At 35.6% G+C, this 12169-nt stretch overlaps 1 pseudogene; it reads right to left on the bottom strand.

The window, feature by feature from the left end:
* Positions 1-484: 484 nt before the first annotated feature.
* LOC142631490 (uncharacterized) lies at positions 485-1582 on the bottom strand (annotated as a pseudogene).
* Between the last annotated feature and the right edge of the window lie 10587 nt (positions 1583-12169).

The following is a 12169-nucleotide window of genomic DNA, read 5'->3' as shown; positions in this document are numbered from 1 at the left end:
TATGTAGACAAAACATTGTATACATTACATATAGCCTTGTACTAATAAATATGAACCGGCCAAATTGTGTACGATGCCAAGAACACAATATATTCTTTCAAGCTGTGGTATCATCCCTATTAAAGAATTTAAGAACACTCACTTGGTTTGGTTGAATTGAGTGTTGTTAAATAAGTCGACAATAACACACATCATCTTCCTATTAAGGGTTAAAGCATAGGGCTCCAAACAAGTTTGGAGAAACTTTGTCAATATATAATTATATATATATATATATATATATATAATCTTTGCACCGATCACGCTAGAAGATAATATTGAGAGTACCATGCAAGATCTTTTACCTTTTTTTGGATGAGATTATAGTTAGATCCTCACTATCAGGTGTTTTTTTTTTTTTTTTTTTTTCATGGCCTTCAATTTGTGAGTGACAACTCCCCTTAAAATTGCCAAGGATTTTCTACAAAAATTCCTCTCAATAAGGTTTTGATTGGACTAAAGGAATGTGGGAGGTGATCATAGAACCTAGATGTATTCACAGATGCCAAAATACATGTAGAATCAATTTTCCAAAATGGAACATAATCTTCCAACAATGCCAATAAAGATAACAAAAGTCAACTTGGGGAACTACAGTAGAGATACGAATACAACCTTTCGAAAGTCTTTGAAGGGCCCTTACAGAGCCAACAATTAGCTGAAATAACGGTCACTGAGGTGTAAGTTCTTCAAGTTGCGATTCTCAGATCTCCCCCAAATAAATCTGTTTATCACTACTGCAAGATCCAACAATAGGTTCACTGGGATGGAAGACACACTCATTGATTGAACCAGTGTGGCCAGGGAGCTTATACAAGATGCGTCTAGATGTAGTATCCCAAATGTATACCATCCGATCTGAACTCCCGGCAGTGACTTTGCTTCCATCAGGTGACCAGCTACACCTCAACAAGTTCTTTTCTAAGTTGTGTTGGTGCCCTTCCATTACCTTTACACACCGATTTTGTGGTGCATATGGACGCATATCCCATATGCAGAGTTTACAATCCATACCATTTGTAAGGAGATAAGAGCCATCAGGACTCAACTGCATGCCTGTTATCATATCTTGATGGCCTTTTAAGTGTCATTGTAACTTCACCTTTGTGCTAGTCCCATACCTTTACTTCATTGTCAATACCGCCTGTGAAGATCTTATCAGATGCATCCTAGAAACTAACTGCTGTGATTTGGTATTTTATCTGGAAATGTCTAAATGGCGCCCCTCTGACACATATCCAACAGTTTGGCAGTTCCATCATCAAATCCACTGACAACAAGTGGTGGCCCTCTTCTAGAAGGACAGCATGAATTCACAAATGAGGAGTGTTCTGCCATTTGCTTGATTTGTTTTCCTCTTTCAACATTTCGTGCCCTCAGATTCTATGTGATGTATCATCTCTATAAAATTTTATGAGATTCTTAATGGTATGCTTAGAATAAAGAATACAAGTCATCGTCCCGGTTTAATTCATGTTTTGATATAATATTAAAAAATCAATCATTATATACTATATAGTCTAAGCACTTGGATTGGGTCCATTATCCCATTACACCAAATGATGACACCTCCAATAATAATAAAATATGGTATCATCTACGTGGATTCAATCCAACTTACTCAGATATAGGTTTCGAATTATACTATACCTATATATAATTTTTTTTTTGGCTAAATTGTAAATTATATCTCTAAAATTTTGAGGTGTTTAGATTTTAACATCCTAAAATTTTAGAATTTAGAATTTACCCTTAAAAAAAAAATTTATTTCATCTGCATCAGCAACTCCTCCATTCATATTTTTTGTTAAGTGTCACACAAGCTTGTTACACGTGTTTAATTCATCTAATAAAATAATGCCACGTCATTTTTATTATGTCATATCATTTTTAATTATTTTTAATTTTATATATTGCAAAAATGATGTGGCAACATTTTATTGAACAAGCAAAACGAGCATGTCAAGTTGATGTGACAAAAGATTACTAATATAGGCGAAATACAACTTTATGAAATAAAATTCAAATTCCAAAATTTCAAAGCATAAAATTTATATATATATATATTAAGATGAGAGTTCAACAAAGGATTAAACTAATTTTATTATAATTTTGTATTAAGTGTCGAAGGTTAGATTTCAATTCTACTCTAAATTTGTGCTGAGTTTCTCTTCAATCTAAAACTATTTTAAGTTTATTTAAAAGTACATCAAAACCATTTAAGATTATTTCCAATTCATTTGAAACTAATTTAAATTCTTTTTCCAAAACTTTTAGTTAACACAAATATAAATTTTAATTAGAAATTATTTTATTACTTTAGAAAATTGATTATACATTTTCAGTAGATTTTCATAATAAATGACTTTTTTATCGTTTATTTGCAAAATATAATAAACACCAACAACATTGTATTACAAAAAAAAAATTCATTAAAAATTAAATAAATAGTTCAACAAAGTATAATTTTTTATATTAAAATATATCATGTGTAGTGACAAATAATAATAATAATAATATAACGGCGTTAAAAAATCTCAAACTCTTTCTTCTTCTATATTTTGCCCTGGCTCGCAGGAAACCTCAATAGTTTCATATCTCTCGCCACATCTCATCTCGCTGTCGAGAAGAAATTTGGCTTCCAAATCTCTTTCCTTCCGATTGAAAAGTGAAATCAAAACGTTTCATAATTACAAAAACAACCCGACGGATTGTCGATTTTACTGAAGCAATAATTTTCGAGATTGGAGGTGAGAAGTCTGAAGAAATCTGAAGCCATCGGTTTTTTTTTTTTCTCTCGCGGCCAAGAAAAAGAAATGGAGAAATAGATGATGTTTTTTAACGGAAAAATTTTGGTGACACTGATTTTGCCCCCAAAATTTTCACACCCATACAATAAGGGCAATTGAGTTTTATTTGCCTGGGTAAGGCAATGCACATTTGTCTCTGTAAGCTGAATTTTATTTGCAATTATTGAATTAGTACCATTTGGCTTAGAAATTGAGTGTATTACTTAGAAATATGACTTAAAACTTCCATCAATGAAGTCATCCTTGACTGAGTTAAAAGCCTCACTGTCAGTGATAAGTTGAAACAAGATACAGTAGCAGTTTTCTTGGGAAAAGATAGAACATACAGGTATGAGTGCTAAATCTAAAATGCTTACATTACTAATTTTGCAGTCTACCCAAAAGAAAGCAGGAATAGCTGCTAATTGCAAATCAAGGCTGAACAACTTTATGCCTAGTCAAAGTTTTGAGCTTTAAGCTTTGCTATGGCTAACTGTGTTACTGTATCTTGTAACCCAAAACACCCTCTAGCACATTTAATTATATTTTTACAATGGTTAAATTTATGTTGACTATTTGTTTATATACAGGTCCTGAAGTTGACTGATTTGCTACAATCTCAGGTAAATTTTTACTTGTTGAAAGCTGAAGTCAATTACATCTGAGAGTAGTTGAAACCTGGTGTCACTTGTAGATACTCACTCTTTAATTTTGTTCTGTTCAATTCTTTGGACTGGTATCTTGGAAAATATCAAAAACTAATGGCAATTGCGTCTGGATGTGAACTGCAGTGGTCAGTTGAGAAATCACTGGTGCATATATTTGAGACTTCAATCTGGAAAATAGGTGACCTCATCTGCTGCGACAATAGAATGAGTTCTCTAAGACCTGACTTAGATACCAAAGGTATACCTTATGTCATTGTTACAGTTTTTTCATTGTCATATTTTACTTGTACAGATATACCTTAACTCATACGAAAGGTATGACTTAGATACTAAAGGTATACCTTAACTCATACTAGTATCCACAATCAATCCTGTGAGGGAGTGCTATCTAGAGGTCTTTTCCCGCAACAGTTATTTGTGAAATAATTTGCTATATTTGTAGAATAATTAATCAGCAACCATCACCATTCTCACAATCAAGTGTTTCTCTTACAGTCTAATGTGGGTTATTGTTCAATATTCCCTTACTTTATATTCAAGAGCTTTCTTAAAATTTATATATCTTCAATATTTTGTTTAATCCTTATGCCAACATATGTAGGCATTGAAGTAGATTTTGGACCTACAGCCAAAGCAGGGGAATATGGCAGGCTTCAATGAGCCATGTTAACCTCAAAGGTGGTTGCTTTGTTGTAACTGCAAACCAATTCTGCAAAAGGGAAGACAATTTGTTGTCACTAGTCAATGTATTTTGTACTCTAGTCAAAACCTAATAACCAGCTAGATCCCATCATTCAGAATTGAATGATGTGCTCCATCAATTGGTCAAGGTTTAAACTACATAGGATCACATAGAGCGATACATCCTTATGTTCTTGATAAAATCATATGTGCTGGAGTTGGTGTTATTATATCACCATCCGGCCAGGTCCATTATGGCTGGACCTTACCAATGGGAGTCAATCTCAGCTGATCTAGATAAGATTTTATACTTGCAATTTGTTAACCTTTGGGAACTGGCCAAATCTGAAATGTATTGGCATCTTTTCATTAAAGATGGATGGATCCACTTTGTCTCTCCAATCTGAAACAATCTTATTTGCTTTTTGATGTTCTAGATCTTTGAGAGATTTGTTTGAGCAAATTAAACTAGATTTTAGTGACATTGGGGGTCAAGTGGGACTAAACTTTGTCACGCAGACTCTAGATATACTCAATCAATTTTGTTTACAAATGTTGTGAAAGGAAGAAGTTCTTGAGGAGCTGTAATGGTGACTTAGCTATGTAGAAAAATTGAGTTCTGGAGTTGACTTTTCCTAGTTCTCCTCTTATGAAACAACTAATTTAGGCTTTGCATTTTTCATTTCTTAAGTTTAGAGGATGTACAGAGGTTGGCTAGTGGCCACCATTTGTAAAACCCTAGTTCTCCTCACTATTTAAGATTTGTATAGTTTGTATAGTTGCTTCCTGAAAAATTATGTGTACAAAAAATCAAACATTTTTTATAGTTGCTTCTTGGTAAGCTTAATTTTTCAGAGTCTGCCAATGGGGATAGATTGACTTGTACAGCTCATGAATATGTTAGTCCTGAAATTGCAACTGGATGGATGAACTTAAAACTTGTAGATGAAAATGGTGCTCCAGCAGACTAAGCAAAGCAAATATGAATTTTGGCTTTTTTTAGGTTTCTTTTAATTAGGCAATCTTATAGCTTATACGGTGCCTAATTACATCCTATCGAAGGACACAAATATTAATCAACTTTATGAAATCACTATTTAAAATGGAAGATATTATATTTGTTCAGTGAGAGGGAAAAAGAAGGGGGAAAGAAAGAGCAGTAGGAGCTGAAACTAGAAAGTTCAGGCCACATTCTTCATCCTTGGTTACTAGCACAACTAACTTAGAACTTGATGTGGGTTTCAGTTAACTTGACTGGTAAAGTTTCTTGTTAAATATATTTTCAATGTAAGGAATAATTTAAGGCAGTAGCGATATTGTATCCATGCCTTGGTGTGACAAGTGAGCATAGTTATCAAAGCAAATACAATCCATATGCAGTTATCATATATAGGGAAATACTTCCAGTCCTCCAACTGAGGCCATCAGGCATCAACTACCACAAAAAATAAAAATAAATAAAATGAGGCCATCAAATATTGATCTTATATTTTCACCGATCACACAGGAGGAAAACATTATGTACCATGCAAGATTTTTCACCATTTTTTAGACGATATTATAGTTACTTAGGCCCTCAAGATTCAGTTCAAAAGCATGGCCATCCGAATATCCTGTCATTTAATTAGTGAGTGTTACCAAACCCCTTGTAAATACAAAGGATTTTCTACAAAATTCCTCTCAATTTCAGGTTTTGATTGGAAAAAAGGGTGAGGGAGACATGGAGTACCAATACTCCAAAATGGGAAATAATCTTCTACATTGCCAATAAAGATACCAAAATTCAACTTGGGGAACTACAGTAGAGATACAAACTTTTCAAAGTCTTTGAAGGACACTTAGAAAGAGCCAACTGTTGGTTGAAAAAGCAGTCACTAAGGTGCAAGTTCTTTCAATTCTCAGATCTGCCCCAAATAATTCTGTTTATCACTACTACAAGATCCAACAAGTTGTATCCCAAATGTAAACCATCCAATCTGAACTCCCGGCAGTGACTTTGCTTCCATCAGATGACCAGCTACACTTAAAAAGTTCTCAAAATTGTGTTGGTGGCCCTCTCCGTGAAGGACAGCAAGAATTCACAAATGAGGAGTGTTCTGCCTATTCTTGATATGTTTAGAAGTTTTCTTGATTCAACATCCCATGCCTTCAGATTTTATGTGATGCTTGGGTCTTGTCCATTTTATTTTAGCTTTTGATCGGTTAGTCTTGATAAAATTGGGTTTATGTACAATAATAGGTGATTCTCGTGCATCCCATGCGACTAGTTTAAATTTTAAAGTATAATTAACAGTCCATGAAACTTCACCTAAGGATTAAGCTAATTTATTCTAATTTTGTATGTGTCAATTGTCATAAGTTAGGCTTTCTACCCTAATTTTCTACCGAGTTTCTCTTCAATTGTCATAAGTATATATAAAAGTAGTTTGACTCTTTCAAACTAAATTAAATATTTTTTCTAAAATTCATTGTTAACTCAAATATAAATTTCAATGAAAATTTTACTATACTTTCGCATTTTCAGTAGATTTTTATAGTAATTTTTTTTAGCTTATTTGAAAAATAAACACAAACAAAATTCATTGTATTGCAATTAAAAAAAAGTTAGTGTTATTATATCATATTTGCTGGAGTTAGTGTTATTATATCACTATCCGGCCAAGTATATTCTGGCTGGACCTAATTACCAGTGGGAGTCAATCTCAACTGATCTAGAGAAGAATTTATACTTGCAAGTTGTTAACCACTGGGAACTAGCCAAATCTGAAATGTATTGGCATCTTTTCATTAAATATGGATTGATCCACTTTGTCTCTCAAATCTGAAACAATCTTATTTATTTTTTAATGTTCCAGATCTTTGAGAGAATTGTTCGAGCAAAGCTAGATTTTAATGGCATTAGGGGTCGACTGGGACTAAACCTTGTCAAGCAGACTCTAGATATACTCATTCAATTTTGTTTACAATTGTTGTGAAAGTAGAAGTTCTTGATGAGCTGTAATGGTGACTTAGCTATGTAGAAAAATTGAGTTATGGAGTTGACTTTTCCTAGTTCTCCTCTTACCAAACAGCTAATTTAGGCTTTGCATTTTTCTTTTCTAAAGTTTATAGGATGTACAAAGGTTGGATAGTGGCCACCATTTGTCAAACCCTAGTTCTCCTCACTATTTAAGATTTGTATAGTTTGTATAGTTGCTTCCTGAAAAATTTTGTATACAAAAAATCAAACATTTTGTATAGTTGCTTCTTGGAAAACTTAATTGTTCAGAGTCTGCCCACGGGGATAGAATAGCTTATACAGTTCATGAATATGTTAGTCCTGAAATTTTTACAACTAGATGGATGAACTTAAATATGCAGAAGAAAATGATGCTGTATTTTTCCAGCGGACTAAGCACAGCTAAAGTCAATTGCATCTGAGAGTAGCTGAAAGCTAGTGTATACTCACTCTTTAATTTTGTTCTGTTCAATTCTTTGGACTGGTATCTTGGAAAACATCAAAAGCTAATGGCAATTGCATCTGGATGTGAACTGCAGTGGTCAGTTGAGAAAGCATTGCTGCATATGTTTAAGACTCCAATCTGGAAAATAGGTGACCTCATCTGCTGCGACAATAGAATGAGTTCTCTAAGACCTGACTTAGATACTAAAGGTATACCTTACGTCATTGTTACAGGTTTTTTCATTGTCATATTTTACTTGTAAAAGAATAACTGCTGTTATTTAATGTCCTTTCTTTTGTCATTCAGTTCAACCATTGACATCGCAGAATATAAAGCAATGTCTTTTGTGTGTTTTTATGTACCTTGTGCTGTTATTGTTGTAATAGAAAAAGCTCTAATACTGATTTGGTTGGCAGCCTCATATATGCATTGTTACGCACTCGGCCCAGCACTGCTCAAGCTGTCAATATGGATAGTCTTTATATGCAAAATTCTGGGAAAGGTCCTTCGAAAGTTGTATAGTTGCTTCCTTTGTATACCAAAAATCAAACATTTTGTATAGTTGCTTCTTGGAAACCACATGCTTACTTCAATTTTAGCCAAAGTCTATTTGCAGTTTCTTTTTTTTCTTTGTTTTTTTTGGGGGAGGGGGGAGGGGGGCATTTGTATTTTTAGAAACTTTTGGAAGTTGAATGTAAGGAATAATTTAAGGCAGTAGCGATACTGTATCCATATGCCTTGGTGTGAGCATATTACAAACATTCGCAGCATCTATGCAATAAATATGTCCAAATGAACAAATTAAAGATAATATATTACCTTATTCCTCATCTTATATTCATTGAAGAAATCAATAAAATTACTACAAGTAGGTTTCAGTTAGTTCAACTTGTAAAATCTCTGATAGTTGAATAAGAGATTTGGGGTTCAATCTCTGCTTATACCAAAAACCAATTGAAGTCTTTGTCTGATGATAAAAAGCATCATCAAGAGCGGACATCATAAGTTGAAACTCTCTAAAATAAATAAATAAAATTACTACAATTAAATGTCTAAAAGTTTAGATTGATCTAACAGAATTATTTATATATAGTTATATACTCATAAATTGATACTCTTCCGTGCATTGTAACGATTTGCTACTAGTGACTAGTGAGCATAAGTATCAAAGCAAATACAATCCATATGTTGTTATCACTTGTTATCATTGGGAAATACTTCCAGTCCCCCAATTGAGGTCACAACTACCACAAAAAATAAAAATAAATAAAATGAGGCCATCAAATATTGATCTTATCCTTTCACTAATCGCATAAGAGGAAAACATTATGTGCCAAGCAAGACTTGTCATGTCCCAAACTCAAGAGGGTCCAAAGCATGAGAAAATAACTATCAGGAGAGATATTGGAAGAGATTTTTCTTTTCTTTTCCACAAGATAAGAATATATAACTATAGGGATAAGAGGCCCAAAAATGCATATTGGGTCATGAGCTTTGTCTGAGGATGTTCATTGGTCCGAGGATAGATAAACAGTAATGAAGATGTTAGACCTAGAGGTCCATGAGCAAGATGTCACTGAGGAAGCTAAGGGAGGTAGGCCGAGGAGGAGTGTCTCTTCAGCTAAGCGAAGCAAAAGTCAGATGGTGCGTCTCGTTATCTAGAATGACATTCCAGGAGGTTCTATTGATGAGGATATGCTTCATGGGAGCACAGAGCAAAGAAATAGCTATGAAATATCTAATTGAAAGCTGCTACCATCGCATTGAATGTTCTGTATCCAACTCTTTGGCTGCATTAATGAGGAAGTGATATCTGAACAGTGATTTTCAACCTTACAGCTACTGTCAAAGACTTTAGGAAATGGCTGATGGGACAAGGATCAAGATCAGCAAATGAATCTATACGTGGAAGGCGGAGATGGAGAATGGGATATAATATAAAATAGAAAGATGTCCCTAAGAGAAAGGGATCGAAAAAGGGAGAGAAAAACAGAGGTGTGATCAAGAGAGGAATTTGTAATCAAACTTGAGATATATATATATATATATATATATACACACACACACACATATATAAGAACTGATCCCCTCGGATTGTGCCGAGGATGATTTTCTTTTGATTTAATCAGTTTATTTTCACTTTTTTGTCATTTGAATCCACTTTACTTGTTGTCTAACTCATTAAAGCCCAGTTTTCTAACCCACTCTCTACAAATTCATTGCATTGGGCTATTGGGGCCGAAGTTCATCCATCCTTTGGGCTTGGGAACCAAATTGCATCCTTACAATTGGCGTTGTCTATAGAAAGAAACTTCTGGTATTTTGGTGAGTTTAACTTCCAGTTATGGTAGGTTCAAGTCCACACCAGGCAGAGTCTATGGGGTCCCAATGTCAAGATCATTCCCTTAGTCTTGAGCGACGAAAGGACCGTGAGGGGAGTCTACACACCACCCATACTGGCAAGAGCCAATCTCGGGGTGGAAGCCACGTCTCTCATGAAGATAGTGCTTGGGCCATGCAGTTGGAGATTGATCGTTTGAAGAGGAAGTTGCGCCATGAACGGTGTAAGCGAACTCCTTCCTTTTCTGACCCTTCTTCTGAGGTTGGTAAGTGTTGAGTTATTTAGACCCCTTAAAACACAATTGGATTAACCTAGTTAATCAAGCCAAGTTATTACTTAGTCCAAATTCCAGATTTAAGTTAACACAATCATATAATCATATCAATGTAAAGTGCGGAATATAAAAAACACAAAGATATGATGACCTAGGAAAACCAAACTGGTAAAAAACCTAGGGAGGATTTAACCTAGCTATGCTCAAGGTAAACCTGAATCCACTATGAAAGAATCAAAGTTGTACAATAGTGACTTAGACCACTAACATCCTATTGCTACCCACGAGTAGAACTTACTGACACGACCACGTGCAAGCTCCGAGACCACGGACTCCTTTTTTCTTGGATTCTCCAGCAAGTACAAACACTCTCGCTTGTGTATCTTTAAGCTCTTATGGCAGCAACTGAATGATCATCAAGTTCTTGAAGAAATCTCCTTCTTGATAATCCTAAGCTTGTGTGAAGGCAAGCACCTCTCAGATCTCACAAGAGATTCACACAAACGGCAATATGAGCAACCTCAAAAACGTGGCTAGGGTTTGCCTTTTATACCTAGGGCAAAACATAAAACCCCACACGTCATATGGGCTTAAGGCTGAGTTGGAAATTCTGCAGAAAAAATAATCTGCATGACTTTCGATCGGTCGAGTCTAATTCTCGATCGATCGAGTCAGGCAGAAATGCACAGTAACTTCTGCAATTAACTTGATTCCAACTTTACATGAATGGCATACTTTGAGCAAGTCCAAAACACGACTAAACACCTGTTTTGATCATGGTTTGCCAACAATACACATTAGAGTTCCAATACATTAGTTCCTAAGTACTTAGAACCTAACAAACTCCCCCTTTGATAATCTGTAACAAAACACAACTAGAAGCTCAAAGTTTACAAAGAAAAACCCTATACAAAAAAATGCCCAGAGGATGAATCAACATGTGAGCAGCTTAATTGAATCAACATGTGAGCCATTTCAACCAGAGGATGGCTGTACACTCTAGAAATGAGACTTTGATGTACAAAGTTTTCCCATCCAGTTTGGGACCTGTGGCAATGAGATGGTTTAACGGCTTGGGGGTAGGTTCTATTGATTCCTTTAAGGAATTCACCCGCGCATTTGGGTCTCACTTTGTTACACGCAGTATAGTTCCTCGGCCTTTAGATTCACTGTTGTCTATGACCATGCGAGAAGGAGAAACCCTAAAAATGTACTCGGACAGATACTGGGAGATGTTCAATGAGATCGATGGAGACTTTGACGATGTAGCCATAAGGACTTTCAAGGTCGGCCTACCGGCCGAGCATGATTTGATAAAATCCCTGACCAAGAGGCCTGTGAGGAGTATGTGTCGGCTTATGGACCGTATTGACAAGAATAAGCGGGTTGAGGAAGACCAAAAATAGGGGAATCTCTCAGGAGAGGAGGGATTTCAGGTCAGATAGATACAACAATAACAGACCCCAAAGGGATTTTGCTGGGCAACCTGAGTCTACAGCTCCTCAAGTGGTCAACACAGTGTTCCGAGAGCCGGTACATCAAGTCTTGGAGAAGATCAAGAATGAGCCATACTTCAAATGGCCAAACAAGATGGGAGGAGACCCCATGAGGCGTAACTAAAGTCTTCATTGTTAATACCACCGGGAACGAGGGCATACCACTGAGGATTGCAAGACTCTATGGAATCATTTGGAGTAACTAGTCAGAGATGGGAGATTAAAATAGTTTTTGTATCGGCCCAATGGGCAAGGTGACCATGCAGGGTCAATAGGTCAGGGGAACACTTCTTCAAGGCCTCCTATGGGCTCGATAAATGTCATCTTTGCTACTTCTAGGAGGACTAATTCTCGTCCCTCCAGAGTGATGTTTGTAGCTCGAACACCCGCCGAGGACTCTAAGTGGATATCTGGCCGGCGTTGAGTTTTTCGGAAGAG

Source organism: Castanea sativa, chromosome 4 (genome assembly GCF_040712315.1).
Source record: "Castanea sativa cultivar Marrone di Chiusa Pesio chromosome 4, ASM4071231v1".
Lineage (NCBI taxonomy): Eukaryota > Viridiplantae > Streptophyta > Magnoliopsida > Fagales > Fagaceae > Castanea > Castanea sativa.
Note: the sequence above shows the minus strand (reverse complement) of the source record. Positions and strands in the feature narration are given on the sequence as shown.